The 16711-nt window shown below is 45.6% G+C and overlaps 1 pseudogene; it reads left to right on the top strand.

The window, feature by feature from the left end:
• The first annotated feature begins 11857 nt into the window (after positions 1-11857).
• LOC130879920 (60S ribosomal protein L26-like) lies at positions 11858-12322 on the top strand (annotated as a pseudogene).
• Positions 12323-16711: the final 4389 nt, after the last annotated feature.

The following is a 16711-nucleotide window of genomic DNA, read 5'->3' as shown; positions in this document are numbered from 1 at the left end:
TGACTTTAATCCCAGCATTCAGGAGAGAGGTGGGTGGGTATCTATGAATTTAAGGCCCACCTGTTCCACATATTGAGATCCAGACCAGCCAAGGCTACAAAGTGGGACTGATGGAGGTGGGTCTTGTATTAATCTGTTGCTTTCATTGGTTAATTAATAAGGAAACTGCCTAGGCCCATTTGATAGGCCAACCCTTAGGTAGGTGGAGTAAACAGAACAGAATGCTGGGAGAAAGAAGCCGAGTCAGTGAGTCGCCATGATTCTCCCATTCCAGACAGACGCAGGTTAAGATCTTTCCTGGTAAGCCAGCTCGTGGTGCTACACAAAATATTAGAAATGGGTTAGATCAATATGTAAGAGCTAGCCAATAAGAGGCTGGAACTAATGGGCCAGGCAGTGTTTAAAAGAATACAGTTTCCGTGTAATTATTTCGGGACATAAGCTAGCCATGCGGGTGGCCGGGTGGCGGAACACAGCCCCGCCGCTCTTATTACAACATGGGACTCTGTCTCTAAAAAGAAAAAAAGGGGGAGAGGGAGCTCAGGGGTTAAGATCACTTGCTGCTCTTGCAGAGGACCCAAGTTTGACTCCCAGCACCCACATCAGCCAGCTCACAAACTGCCTTTAACTCCAATTCCAAGGGATCCCATGTCGCATGCTCTCCCTCTTGCAGCCTCTACAGGCACTTCCACAATATGGCGTACACATAGATAGAAATATTTTTAAAACACACACACACAAAAATGAGTCAGGCAGTGGTGACGCACACCTTTAATCCCAGCACTCGGGAGGCAGAGGCAGGCAGATCTCTGTGAGTTTGAGGTCAGCCTGGTCTACAAGAGCTAGTTCCAGGACAGTCTCCAATGCTACAGAGAAACCCTATCTTAAGAAACCCAAATAAATAAACAAATAAATAAAAACACAAAAAATGAAATAAAGTATACGGGGTGACCTCCTCCCCTAGATCACCAGCATTGTCTTCAGCCATCTAAGACATCCAGGACAACCATCCCAGTCTAAGACATCCAGGACAACCATCCCAGTCTAAGACATCCAGGACAACCATCCCAGTCTAAGACATCCAGGACAACCATCCCAGTGCAGGCTTCTGAAGAATGCAGCTCCTGTAGCCTCTGAACGTGGACTCCAGGAGAGATTGCTCAGCCCCACCCTGCCTTAACTCCTGACCCATAAAAGTCACAAGAAAAACAAAATTATGACCTATGTGTTCCGTGTGTATGTGTGTGTGTGTGACACAGACAGAGAGAGCTGGAAAGAGACTTTCAAGGCCTCTTGCATACAGCGTAAGTCTTTTGACACTGACACACATCTTCAATCCACACAGCTTTTTATTTTTAATTTTTCAGATTATTTTATTTTTTGCACACGAATGTTTTGCTTGCATCTATTTCTGTGCACCAAGTATATGCCTGGTGCCCACAAAAGTCAGAAGGTATTGGATCCCCTGGAACTGGAGCTGCCACGTAAGTGGGTATTGGGAATCGAACCTGGGTCCCCTGTAAGAACAAGAAGAGCTCTCCTATAATTCCTAACCATTTCTTTAGCCTCGTTCCCCCGCTTATGGGATCTTATTATGTAGCTCACACTGGGATCATAATGGCAGAGCACCATGCAGGACTCAAGCAGAATCTTTTAAAGAGTTGTCTCACGCCCAGCAGTGGTGGCACACATCTTTAATCCCAACACTCCAGAGGCAAAGGCAGGCAGATCTCTGAGATTGAGGCCAGTCTGGTCTACAGAGCGAGTTCCTTGACAGTCAGGGCAACACAGAGAAACCCTGTCTCAACAACAGCAATAACAACAACAACAAAAAGAAAGATTTGTTTCACAGCAGTAAGACATAGAAGATATTACTACTCATACGAAAAGAGGAAGCCAAGACAGAGAAGAAGGGAGCGAGGGAGGGAGAGGCAGGAAGGAGAAACCTGTATCAAAGGAGTGCGGAGAAGGAGTCTGTGATGTTTGCCATGGTTGCTTCTCCTGTGTGCCTGACCCTGCAGCTGCCCATGTGTGCCATAATGATCTCTGCATGTGGCTGATATCCAACATGGAAGCCATGCCAGCAAACCCATCCTGTAGACTGCTTCCTAGGTTTCCATTTTCTCTTTCCCTTTCAAATAGTACAGTGCTCCATTATTCTGGGGACTAGGATCCAAGTCCCCCACTGGATGTTGGGCACTCAGTCAGAACCTGATTCTATACATACATACTATGGTTAAGTTTAATTTGTAAGTTCGGTATTAGTGAGAGATCAATAATAATCAATGACCAACATTATAATGTGAGATCTGAATACCTCTGCCTACCAAGTGCTGGGATTAAAGGCGTGTGCCACCACCACCCTACTACTGTCTCCACTTCTTAAACCCTGAGCCTACTACCATATTCACATAGTTAAAGGACGGTTAGATGACAAAATCCAGACCAATCAAGGACAGAGTCAATTGCAAAATCAAACTACAAGGCGACAAGTGCATGCTGAAACCCCAGCACTCTGGACAGAGGCCCGAGGATCAAGAGTTTAAGGTCATTTTTTGGTTGCATATTGAGTTTGAGGCCAGCCTAGGTTATGTGAGACATTGCCTCAAAATAAATAAATAATAAATTAATAAAACAAAGCAAACTGGGCTTGGTGACATAGTCCTCCAGCCCTGAGGAGGCAGAGGCAGGTGATCTCTGTTAGTTTAAGGCCAGCCTGGTTTACATAGCAAGTTCCAGGCCAACTTGAGCTACATGGTGAGACCCTATCTCAAAACAAAAATTAAAAGCAAGGAACTTAGAGAGATGGTTCAGCAGTGAAGAATACTTGTTACTCTTGCAGAGGACCGGGGTTCAGTTCCCAGCACCTACAGGGCAGCTCACAAACATCTGTAACTCCAGTTCCAAGGGATCTGACACTATTTGGGCTTCCATGGGTACTGCATGCCTGTGATACACATACATACATATATATATATATATATATATATATATATATATATATATATGGAGGCAAAACATTCACACACATTGTTCTCAGTTAAGGTTTCTATTGATGTGACACCATAACCATAGAAATTCTTATAAAGGAAAACATTTAACTGGGGCTGGCTTACAGTTCAGAGGCTTAGTCCATTGTCATCATGGCAGGAACCATGGTGGTACACAGGCACACATGATACTGGAGAAGTGGCTGAAAGTTCTACATCTGGATTGGCAGGCAGCAGGAAGAGCAAGCACTGGGCCTGGCTTGAGCTTCTGAAACTTCAAAGCCTACACCCACTGACACACTTCCTCCAACAAGGCATTGTCAATTCCAACAAAGCCACAGGACCTAATCCTTTTAAATAATGTCATTCCCTATGATCCTATGGGGGCCATTTTCATTCAAACTACCACACACATAAAATTTAAAAAAAAATCTTACAAAGAAAAGAAAATGTGTGCCGGATGATGGCACATGTCTTTAATCCTAGCACTCAGGAGGAAGAGGCAGGTGGATCTCTGTGAGTTCAAGGCCAGCCTGATCTACAAAAGCTAGTTCCAAGAAAGGCTCAATAGCTACAGCAAAACCCTGTCTCAAAAGAAAAAAAAAGTATATCCACACAAAAATTTGTATATGATCACTCATAACAGCATCATTTATAAGAACTAAAATAAGCCAGGCGGTGGTGGCACATGCCTTTAATCCCAGAACTTGGGAGGCAAAGACAGACGGATCTCTGTGAGTTCGAGACCAGCCTGGTCTACAAGAGCTAGTTCCAGGACAGGCTCCAAAGCCACAGAGAAACCCTGTCTCAAAAAACAAAAAACAAAACAAAAAAAAAAATGGAAACAGCCCAATTGTCCTTCAGCAAATAAGTAAATGAACAAATATGTTTTCATACAGCAGAATGTTACTTGAAAATAAAGTGGAATGAAGACCTAATATATTTTACAATTGTGAGCAAGAATATAGACACAAAAGATCATATGCTGTCTGATTTAGTTTTTATTAAAAGTCCAGGATAGGCAAATTTAGAGACAAAAAGTTGACCGTGGCTGCCGGTCAGTCAACAGTGAGTGATAAGGGTAGAGGCAGGGTGTCTATTTGGGGTGATGAAAATGTTCTGAAATTAAATAGGGATGTTGACTATACAACTTTGCATATATACTGAAAACCACTTCCTATGTATGTTAGGCAACTTCGCATCACCATGATAAAAATACTTAGAAAACAATGAAGGAGGCAATGTTGATTTTAGCTCATGGTTTCGAAGGTTTCAATTCATAGTCCGAAAGCCCCAATGCTTTGGGCCTGAGGTGAGCTGTTGGTAGCAAGGAAGGAGAGAGAGAGATAGGAAGAAGTCAAACAAAAACAATATCAAAAGTATTTCAATAAATTGCAGGCCAAGGAATACCTACTGGCCAAATGCTGTCCTGCATCTGTCTGCTGGCTTCTCTCAAACAACCAGATAGCCGTTCTATCCAGTCCAAGCTCGCTTGCGGAGAGCCTGCTCAATGTTGGAAGTGTTACATTGTTTACTGTGGGTTTGTCTGGAGCTCTGGGCAACACCAGGCCTGGGGCAAAGTGCTCAGAGCTGAGTCAGGAGACCCATGTCCTAATCCTAATGTCATTTAACAATGAGCTTGGTGATGGTGGTTGAGAAATTCCCTCTGTAGGCACAGAATTTCTCTCTGCAAGGTGTGGGGGTGAGAAGGGCCTCTGAGATGTTTATCATCTTTTCCAAGTTCTAGGTCCTTCTCATGAAAACTCAAGTACTCCTCTATTCTCTCTCATAGCCCAGGGACCACCACACCTGACAAGCACTTTCTTTATGATCACGTGAAGTCTTGCCATTGAGTCCTTTTCACAATGGCTTTGTTGGGATCTGGCTTCACTCACAGTTTACTCATTTAGAGTGCTTTAATGTTATTTCTTGTTACTGTAGATTAAACCCAGAGATTGCACAGTCAAAGCACGGACTCTGCTTCTGAGCGCTACGCCAGCCCCTGAAGTGTCCTAAAACAGTATTATGGGGGCTGGAGAGATGGCTCAGAGCTAGGAGGCCCTTACTGCTCTTCTAGAGGATCCAAGTTTGGTTCCCAGCACCCATATTGGGTGTTCACAACAGCCTGTAGCTCCAGTTCCAAGGAAATCAACGCCCTCTTCTCTGGGGAACCTGTACACATGTGCAATAAATAAATACATACATACAATGATTATGTTTGGATATAATCTTGACCCCAGCTGTCAAAAAAAAGAGAGGGGAGAGGGGGAAGGAAGGAAGGAAGGAAGGAAGGAAGGAAGGAAGGAAGGAAGGAAGGAAGGAAGGAAGGAAGGAAGGAAAAGAAGGCTCATGTATTGTTGAAGACTTGGTCCAGCTCATAAAATTATTGAGGTGATTAGATCACAATAAATGGATGAAGTCACCGACAAGATCATGGTGTGATAGCATTATTAGGTGATGATAGAAGGTTTTGGAGGAGGGGCCGGTCAGAGGAAGAAGTCCTCTGGGGGTGTGCCTGTGAGTACAGATATCCAGGGAAGTCAGCAGAGGGCCTTAGATTCTCTGATGGTGAAGTTACAGAGGGTAGTGAGCTTGCTGACGCAGGTGCTCCAATCCTCTATAAAAACAGTATGCGTTCTTAACTACTAAGCCATTCCTCCACCTCCAGCCTCCATTTTGGTGGGGTTGTTGTTGCTGTAGCTGTTTTGAGACAGGGTCTCACTATGTTGCCTTGACTGGACTAGAACTCACTATATAGACCAGGCTGGCTTCAGACTCTGATTCCAGAGTGCTAAGATTAAAGGTATGTCCCAAAAAACCGAGTCCATTTTAGTGTTTTTAGTATGAAGAAACTAGGCTTCACCTCTAGACCTGCTAAGTGAGAATTTTTGGGGTTGGGAGTCCAGAATCTGAATTTGTTTATTTAAATATCCAAAGTGATTCTTGCCGGGAGGTGGAGGCACATGTCTTTTATCCCAGCACTTGAGAAGCAGAGGCAGGCAGATCTCTGTGAGTTAGAGGCCAGCCTGGTCTACAGAGCTGGTACTAAGAAACTGTGAGACCTATTGAAGCAGTGGAGGTCATCAGTGTCCAGGTTTTATTTCAGGACAAACAATTACCCCCTCGTCTGGATGCTGATTACCCAACACCATCAAAATCCACTACTGACCAAACCACAGCCCTGACCCATCCCAGAGATATGATCTAAGGGTGGAATGGGCAGGGAAGCACCGAAACCAAGATTCCCCTGATCTCATCCACCACTGAGTCAGACAGAGGCCAGGCCTGGTGACCAAAGCCAGCCAGGCACTGCTTCCCTGCGTCAGGAAGCCGGCAGTCCTTATCCTGGTGGCTGGAAGGAGAAGGAGCAGCATCCTCTCATTTCCTTAATGGGCTATTGCTTTTTATGTGAATGAATGGCTGAGCACGAAACAGCCCAGCAGGAGCTGCGTGCATCGGAGATGAGACAGAAGCACAAATCTATTCCTTGTTTAAAGATCACCCTGCTAAGAATAGAAACTGAAACACACGCTCAGGCGTGCACACATACAGCTCTGAGGAAGGGCATGATCAAGTGGAGAAACCCCTGGCTTAGTAGAAGAGGGTCTGAGATCACAGAACCTCCCAACAGGACAGGCAGCCAGCAACCATTCTCTCTGGAGCGTGTCTGTTACAGGAGAAACGAAGGCCCAGAAAGGCAGTGCCCAGCATGGCCTGGGGAGTACCACACACTGGACTCCAGGTTGCTGTCTTCCAATTTCAAGCACATCTCTTCCAGCACACTGCCTTGGAAGCCACCAACTCAGAAGGCTGACCAGGGCCGATACGGCGTCATACTTCCAGGACTTTGTGCCAGAAGTATTAAGAAAGAGCATCCAATATCACCCCTGTGCCTAGAACATGCTACACTAGTCAACACTGACACATTCCCAACCAGCACCACCACATTTGCAAAAAAACAAAAACAGTAACAAAAAATTTTTTTTTGTTTTTGGAAACAGAGTTTCTCTGTGTAACCCTGGCTGTCCTGGAACTAGCTCTGTAGATCAGGCTAGCCTTGAACTCACAAAGCTTCACCTACTTCTGCCTCCAGAGTTCTGGGAACAAAGGCATGTGCCACCACTGCCTGGCACATAGTTATTTTTAAAAGTTGAAAACTGGGTGTCCAATAACAAGAATTTGGTCAAAGGTCACTTTCGTGGCACATACTTGTGATTCCAGTACTCAGAAAGCTGGAGGAGGAAGGCTGTTATGAATCTGAGCCCAGCCTGGGGCGCAGAGTGAATTTCTAGGCAGTCTAGGCAGAGTGAGAGTCCTTTCTTCAAAAAGAGGAGGGGGAAGGAAAAGAGGAATCGGGGAGTAGAAGAGTGAAATTATAGCCATCATACAGAATGTACCACGTCCATTAGAAACAGATCTTCTGGGCTGGAGGAAAGACTCAGCAGAGAAGAACACCGGCTGCTCTTCTAGTGGATCCGGTTCAGTTCTCAGCACACACATGGTTTACACTCAGCTCACAGTTCACAACTGAGTGAAAAGAAGAAATAAAAAGAAAGACATGACCACTCCTAAGGGTTGAGGGGAAGGTTCATGGTAGGTAAAAGGAAGCACACAGGAGATGGAGGGTGAGCATAGCCAGAAACATCTGGAAGGGTACATAGTGAACATAGCTAGACTGCACTGGATCTTGTGAAGGGAGGGAAGCCAGGAGACGAGGAGATAAAGGGGCAAAAGGGTGGAAAGGGTAAAAGGACCAGTGTAGCCCAAAACAGCTGGATTATATAGGGAAGAGCAGCTGGAGGAAGGGCAGCTTAGCCCTCCTGGAGTAGAGAGTTCAGCGCAAGTGTTGGAGTATGCCAGTAAGGAGGACCCTGTAAAGGTAGGGACTGAAGGATGCTGAGAGAGCCTGGCAGCCAGTGTCCACTATGATATGTTAAACATGCAACTCAGACATTTGTCCAGGGTTTGATGTCTAATAATGACCATCTATAACTCCAGTTCCAGGGAATCTAACTGCCTCTTCTGACCTCATAGATTACAGACATACATGCAGGTAAAACACACATGCACAAGGAAGGAGGAAAGGAAGAGAGGGAGAGAGAGAGAGAGAGAGAGAGAGAGAGAGAGAGAGAGAGAGAGAGAGAGAGAGAAGGAGGGAGGAAGGGAGGGAGGAAGAAGAAAGCAAGCAGTTTTTACGTGTGGGTGCATATGCCTGTAGTCACAATTACCTGGGAAGCTGGTAGAGAACAGCTTGGTTCCTAAAGTTCAAGTCTAGTCTGAGCAACATATCAAAACCCTGTCTCAATATACATACATACATATATACATATATACATATATACATATATATATATAGAGAGAGAGAGAGAGACAGACAGACAGACAGACAGACAGACAGACAGAGACAGAGATCTACTTACACTGAGAAAAGAGAAACCAAAACGGAGGATGGGAGCCTTTATCTGAGTACATGTATCCGTCCCAGATTCTAAGGTTGAAATCTGACCTCCACTAAGTTGGATCTGTTACTGGAATCTGAGGTGTGCCACTTGACACCTTACCAAAAAACAAGAATTTGCAAAAAGGTAATGAGATTATTTCTAGTCTTGTCTAGAACTGAGGAGGAAAAACTTCTCAGCTTCTGTCACCTTGCAGGCAGCAGCGGTGCAGTCTCTGGAGATGACGAGATGACCAAGGCCAGGAGGAGACCGGGCTGTGAGAGAAAGGCTCAGACGGCTTATCCTCTGGAAAATGAGAGCTCCTGGAGAAATAGTAACCCCTTAGAGCCCTGGCTGTAGGTCTTTCAAGAGGTGATGAGGTAACTAGGGGCTAAGCAGCGGAACCCCACAGCGGTAGCAATGCTGGGCTCATTGGGTTAGTGCCCCTGTGGAGAGGCTAGGGAGCCTGTCTGCCCCTTCCATCTAGGAGGTCAGAGTCACCGGCTATGAGGTACAGTCGTCCCTGGGGGGGCCTTGAACGTGGACTTTCCGATCTCCAGAGATCAATTTCTTTTTTTTTTTAATATTTATTTATTTATTTATTTATTATGTATACAATATTCTGTCTGTGTGTATGTCTGCAGGCCAGAAGAGAGTACCTCATTACAGATGGTTGTGAGCCACCATGTGGTTGCCGGGAATTGAACTCAGGACCTTTGGAAGAACAGGCAATGCTCTTAACCGCTGAGCCACCTCTCCAGCCCCAGAGATCAATTTCTGTTGCCAAAGGCATGGTCTCTTGTTATAGTAGCCCGAATGTGCAGACGGGCGTACACAGAGTATGCAGTAATTTATGATCATGAGGCCGGCTGCAGAGCTTGGGCACGGTGGTGGACACCTCTACTCTCAGACCTCTACCATCTCTCCCCAAGCTAAATCTCCTCCTGGCCTTTGCCTCAGCTGGGGCAGGAGGATCCACGCGCTCCTCTGCACAGAGAGGTGCCTGGGCTAAAGAGCAAGGCCTAACCCTGTGCTAACCAATTAAAACAGCATCTAATTCAGCAGGGAGTGGTAGCACGTACTGTACTCCCAGAAGCTAGGAGGTGAGGGAGGAGGATCAGGAGTCCAAGGCCATCCTCAGCTACACAAAGAGTTCTAAGTCAGTGTGGGCTACGTAGGACTCTGTTTCAAACCTCATACCGTATCTAAAAACAAGCATACACAAACAAAAAGCTTTTACCTAATTTAATTGCTTTTAATTTCAAAAAGAAAATCTTCCATTCTCTTTTTCCTTTAGCCACTGATAATTTATGTTTTTATTTGCTTTTAGACTGACTGGCTCTTGCTATGTAGCTCAAGATAGTTTCAAATGCACCATCCTCCTGCCTCCGTCTCTCAGTTACTGGAATTACAGGTGTGTGCCATTATTCCCAGCTTTAATTTATTTTCTATGTCTACAAACTTTCTATTCTAGACATTTCATGTAAGTAGAATCATGTAATATTCATCTTCTTTTTGTTTGTTTTTGTTTTTTGAGACAGAGTTTCACTGCGTAGCCCTGGCTGTCCTAGAAATCACTCTGTAGACCAGGCTGACCTTGAACTCGCAGAGATCCACCTGCCTCTGCCTCACAAGTGCTGGGATTAAAAGTGTGTGCCACCACTGCCTGACTGCCCTTTTTTTTTTTTTTAATAGACATCCTACTGTGTTGTCCAAGCTGGTCTTGATTCATGGTTTTTGTCTTAGCCTCCCAAGTGGTGAGATTCCGAGCACATACCACCACATCTGGCTTCTATTTTTAAAAATCTGACTTTTTTAATTGGGCTGAGGCAGGAGGATTCAAACAAACAAACAAACATGTGTGTGCACGCACGCACATGTGCAAGCACACAATATGTGTTGCAGAGGGCATGTTGTGCCTGGTTTAACTTGCTCCCTAGTGTGTAGATCAGTATCTTCAGGCTGGGCCTCACCCTGGTGACTCTACTTTACAAAGCAGCCTTCAGCTCCATCTTGCCCACACAGAGGGGGTGACTCTGCATCCTATATGCACATGGACACCCCCACCTGTGCAGCATGAACCATGAAGCACCATCTGATAAAAAATTTATCCATGCAAGGGAACCACTTAAGGGCTTATTGGAGTAGACTTGCGTGCACATGGGTTCATGGTCATATTAAAGTCACGCCAGAAAACCAGGCCCTTGAATTGAACATACCAAACCAACAAAGGGTGCAACAACCTTACTGGATTCAATAAAAGGAAAAGTCATATATATGTGATGGCTCGGAGATGGCCCTACCACTCTGTCATTTTGTCACATGATAGGTATACATCAAGTAACTGACAGAATTCCCAACTGTCCTTCAGTTCAGGGCAGTCCCCACTACTTGGCCTACTCACATTGTCTTACAGCTCTGTCAGGAACTGGCCCTGCCCTTCACATTGACCTGTCTTTTTTTTTTTTTTTTTTTTTTTTTTTGGTTTTTCGAGACAGGGTTTCTCTGTAGCTTTGGTGCCTGTCCCGGAACTAGCTCTTGTAGACCAGGCTGGCCTCGAACTCCCAGAGATCCGCCTGCCTCTGCCTCCCGAGTGCTGGGATTAAAGGCATGCGCCACCACCGCCCGGCACATTGACCTGTCTTGTACCAACTTCCAGATCAGCTCTGTGCACCCCCAACAACTCTGCAATGGGGTTCACTAATACTTAACTACTGCAGTGGCACCCCATCTGCCAGTTCTCTGTCTTCAGTAGGGCCTCTCGTATTCTGCAGCCTCTTTAATCCTTTTGCAGCCATTCTGTTACATACACACACATGCACGCACACGCGCGTGCTCTCATGCACACACATACACACACGCATGCACGCATGCACACACAATAATGTATGATCTGAGAGTTAATATTCATAATTAAGAGTGTAACTTAAAAAAAAATAGTGACTGCTAAGAGCCAGCTATCCAGGATAATCCAGATGACTTAGTAACAGTGTGGTTTATAAATGTATTGTAACTCAATAAATCCTGGCATTTTGAAGAGACACAGATGTGTGCATATATGTTTCTGACATAATGCATTCACAACAGTTATGCTTCTGAACAGTTTTAAAGATGCAGATAAAGTAGGAGCCAAACTGTACATCTATCAGTTGGTCATTAAGAACACATGATTGACTGGCAGTGGTGACACACACCTTTAGTCCCAGCACTCAGGAGGCAAAGGCAGGCAAACCTCAGAGTTCAAGGTCAGCCTGATTACACAGCAAGTTCCAGGACAGCCAGGGCTACACAGAGAAACCATGTCTTGAAAAATTAAAAATAAAAACAAACAAGTAAGTAAAAATAAAAACAAACAAAAATCACACATTATTGTTCTTTTTAGAAAGGAGAATTAATCTTTCTGGGAAGACCAAAGATGAAGTTTAAGATATGGGAATTAGGGATCGCAGCCACCAAAATGAATTCAATCCCTTTGTGACTTCTGACCAGAGCAAGAACCGCAAACGGCATTTCAGTACACCTTCTCACATTCGGAGGAAGATCATGTCTTCCCCCCTTTCCAAAGAGCTGAGACAGAAGTACAATGTTCGCTCAATGCCCATTCGAAAGGATGACGAGGTTCAGGTTGTCCGAGGACACTACAAAGGCCAGCAGATTGGCAAAGTGGTCCAAGTGTACAGGAAGAAATACGTCATCTACATTGAACGGGTGCAGCGAGAAAAGGCTAATGGCACAACTGTCCACGTGGGCATCCACCCCAGCAAGGTGGTGATCACCCGGCTAAAGCTGGACAGAGACTGAAAGAAGATCCTGGAAAGAAAAGCCAGGTCTCGACCAGTAGGAAAGGAGAAGGGCAAATACAAGGAAGAAATGATTGAGAAGATGCAGGAGTAGGGGCGTCTCATACAGTTTTCATTAAAGACTTCTTGAGTTAAAAAAAAAAAAAAGATATGGGAACTATATGTTGTTGTTTTGTTTTGTTTTGAAACAGAGATTTTCTGTGCAGCCCTGGCTGTCCTGAAACTCACTATATAAACCAGGTTGTCCTTAAATTCAGAGATCCACCTGCCTCTGCCTCTGGAGTACTGGGATTAGAGGCATATGCCATCACTGCCTGGCTGTGTTTTTTGTTTTGGGAAATGTGTGTGTGTGTGTAAAACCTCATTTTATTTATTATTACTGTCCATAGGTGTGTGTGATGAGGGAGGCACTGCCACCACTGTAGTTCTGTGGAGGTCATAGAGCTGCTGCTCAATAAAATCTATTCTCTCCTCCTCCTGTACATGGGCCTGAGGGACTGAACTCAGGTCAGACTTGCGCTGCAAGCGTTTAACTGGCTGAGCTATCTTGCTGGCCCAGGGTATAACTGAGAGCCTCCACCCCTGAGGCTGAACTGTGTTGGTATCTTTGTCTCTTTGTCACAGATTTCTATGCAGAGGCAGCCCTGGGGACTGAGTCCTGACAACTGAGCTGGCTGTAACACCTAGGCTTAGGTTTATGGCTTCGAACAGACACAAACGCTTGTTGTGTTCACACCCTTTGCACATCTGTGGCTTCTTTAAAGATGTGTGAACTCAAAAAGGAGCAAATGATGTCGGGAAGAGGAGGGAAGTCCTCTCTTCCTTCAAATAACAGGCTAACAACTCCAGCTTCCTGGACCCAGGCAGAGCCTCAGGAACCTCTCGGTTTGGAGTTAGGTTAGCTGGCAGGAACTGGAAACACAATAAGGCAGGCAGCTCCTGGGAGAATCTTCTAATCGCACTGGGCTCTGGGTCCTCCTGCTGTCCCCACAGAGCGACACTGTTTCAGGACAGGACTGGAAAGGAAATGCTCTGTGATTGAGATCGACCATCCTGTGCCCCCCGGGGCCCTGGATGGGCGGCTCACCTCCTGAAGGTGCTAAAGCAGCGGAGGACAAACAAGGTTTGCTCCCAATAGCTCTCAGGGTTCCTGGGATACAGAGTGGTGGAATGTGCTGGGACTCAGAACTTGCCACACCAAAGATGACTGCAGGAGACCAGAATATGCCACCCCCAAATATAGCACTCCATTGGCATATTTTAAGCCGGTTATTCTGAGAAGCTGCAGGCACCAGAGAAGCTTTCAAATCTGTTTTGTAAAAGAAATTTACATCTAGAAAGGAAATCAACTTGGGGGAAGGAACCGAATCAAGAAGAGAGCTCCTCCTGGGAGTGGAGAGATGGCTCAGTCATCAGGAGCACTTGTTGCTCTTGTGAAGGATCAAGGTTCAGAGTCCACATGGTGGCTCACAGCCATCTGTTAACTCCAGTTCACAGTACCTCCTGTTTTGTCTGTCCCTTGCTCACTTTCAGTCCAGATGTCTCCTGTAGGGCAAGCACCAGGCATACATACGTATGGCACGATACATACATGCAGACAAAACATCCATCCACATAAAATAAGATCATCAAATCTTTAAAACAGTTTTTGCCTGAGGGCACACCTGCACACCAAGCCGCCCTCCTGTAACATGACACATCTCTTCCCAGCCCCAAAGAACCTTTCCTTTCTGTATTTCAGATATGAGACTTCTTCAAGACTCATGTTTTGTAGAACTTAATCCATGCACAGATGTGTAGCTAAATATGATTTCTTGGGCCCAGGAGATGGTTCAGTGGGTGAAAACACTTGTACAAATGGAAGAACCTGAGTTCAAATCCTCAGTCAGAACTGAAGTAAAAGATAGCATGGATACCTGTGATCCCAGCACCCCTTCAGGGGAGATGACAGACAGAGAGCAAATTCCGAGAAGCTCGTGAGCAGCCAGCCATGGACAAAAGCAACAAAGAGACCCTGTCTCAAATGAAGTAGAAAGCCAGTACAAACAGCTGAGCTTATCCTGTGACATCCACGCGTGACTGTGGCACAAACACTTCTGTAAGTGAGCCTCATTCATGTGTGTGTGTGTGTGTGTGTGTGTGTGCGCGCGCTCATGCGCGTGCAGTACAGCCAAGAGTTCTTTTTCAGTCACCTGATACATACCTATCTCGTGACAAAATCACACACACACACACACACACACACACACACACATACTGCAGTAAGTCAGGAACTCCGTGGATGCTTCCAGGCCTCTTTCTTTCTAACTCTCAGGTCTCTGGGATCCATAGGTCTGTAGTCTGAGACAACTCCACTCCACTCCCATCCTTTCCCCTCAGCCAGTGCTTCCTACCCTTCTGTATGAAACACATCGCCTGCTGGCCTCTACCCCTGGAGTTTCAGATTTAAGAATAACACCTAAAAACTGACATCTCTGTCCAAACCCAAGGTGCCCTGGGGCCACTTTTTCCTTTTTCTTTTAATACTTGTTCTAGGTAGTTTCTGGCGGAAAGGGAGATTTTCCCTCTCTCAATTGTTCCCTCCCATACTGCTCAAAAACAACAATGAAAACAGGAGAGCAAGTACTCATACAAACACTCGAAACTGGACTTGAATTTCTTTGACAGGCAACAAACACTGGCGCCCCATCGTGGGGCTCGAGCCACCGCTTCCGGCAGAGTTCTCCAGCAGCCCCTGGAGATGCAGGTGGGGCCAGGCCCACAGGAGACAATCTGAACTGAAAGTGAGCAAGGGGTTAGATACCAAACAGGAGGCACTGGGGAAAGAATGGCAGACTGATGCTGAGGGGCTCCAAACAGTAGGAGGTACTCCCATGCTTGTTGAATGAGAGCAGTCAAGGTGAGCTGGCTATTCTATTTTATCCTACTTGTAAAATATATGTGTTTCCTCTACCCAGCCATATACTTTGTCTTTGGTGTCTTGTTATTTTGAGATAGGCCTCACTCTTAACCCAGGTAAGGCTGGAACTCGCTATCTATTCCAGGCTGCCATAACCTCATGCCTCAGGCTCCTGTGGCATGTACCCCTGTTTCTAGCTTTTCCCCTTATTTTTAAAGATTTATTTTCCCCTTATTTTTAAAGATTTATTTTATTTTTAACTGGGTTTATGTATGTGAATAATTGCACTTGACTGTAGTCATCCAGGGAGGTCAGAGGCATCAGATCCCTCTGAAGCTAGAGTTACAAGCAGTTGTGAACCACCCAACAAGAGCACTAGCAATCAAATTCAGGTCTTCTGCAAGAGCAGTACCAGCTCTTAACTACTGCCCTTCCCTCTTCATTTTTAAGATAAGGTCTGGCTATGTAACTCAGGCTGGTCTCAAATTCCTCAAGTTAGGCAATCCTCGGCTTTACCTGAGTAGTTAGCACTATAGGCATATGCCACTACACACACCTGGTTTGTGTTATTGTTTTATTATTATTATTATTATTATTATTATTATTATTATTATTATTATTATTATAGGGTGCCACAGCATGTATACAGACATCAGAGGACACCTTCCAGGGCTAAATTCTCTCGTTGCTTCCACCGTGGTCCTGGGAATTGAACTCAGGTCTTGAGTCTTGGCAGTCATCACCTTTACCCTCTGAACTCTCTCACCAACCCTAATAAAAGGCTTTTAAAAAGGCAGTTTGGGCTGGACCTGGTTGTGCACGCCTGTAATTGCAGCTGCTTAGGAGTCTGAAGCAAAAGGACTGCAAGATCAAGGTGTGTTTGGGTAACTTAGTTACCCCCATACTCCCCAAGAAGACCAAGACCATGACAAGAGCAGTTTGGTACAACAGGAAAAGCATATTGAGAGCCTTTTCCTCCTCCTCCTCTTCCCCCTCCTCCATGACACAGAGTCAGAAGCATGCTGAGCAGGCACTCTACTACTGAGCTAACCCTCAGCCATAAATCCAGTATCTTTTCGTTTGCTTGTTTGTTTTTTGAGACAGAGTTTCTCTGCCTAACAGGTCTGGCTGTCCTGAAACTCACGTCATAGACCAGGCTAGCCTGGAACTCACAGAGGTCCTCTTGCTTCTGCCTCCCAAGCACTGGGATTCAAGGCAGGCGCCACTGAGGACCTTATCCAGTGGCTTACTTATAATAAGTGTTCAATCAATGATTCTCCACTTCACAAACTGCAAACCACATCTCCCAACAATGGCAGCAGGCGGTAGAACAGAAGGGTGCTGGCTGCAGCTCTCGGAAGGCCTGAACCTGGAGATGGCTTGGGTAGAAGAACTGGGCTTCCAGGCGAAGCACTGGTATGCAGACTGTGCAGTCTCCGCTCTTACCCCAGAGAGAGCTGCGCTCACAGCTTCCTCCTTCGGGGGCGGTGTGGCCAGACTAGACCAGGGAGGCTGCCAAGGATGGGAAAGAGATTGTACTCTTTGTTGCTGAGCTCGCAGAGACCTGGAGACAATAAATGTCCT

Source organism: Chionomys nivalis, chromosome 8 (assembly GCF_950005125.1).
Source record: "Chionomys nivalis chromosome 8, mChiNiv1.1, whole genome shotgun sequence".
NCBI lineage: Eukaryota > Metazoa > Chordata > Mammalia > Rodentia > Cricetidae > Chionomys > Chionomys nivalis.
The sequence above is the reverse complement of the archived record's forward strand: the minus strand, read 5'-3'. Positions and strand labels throughout refer to the sequence as shown.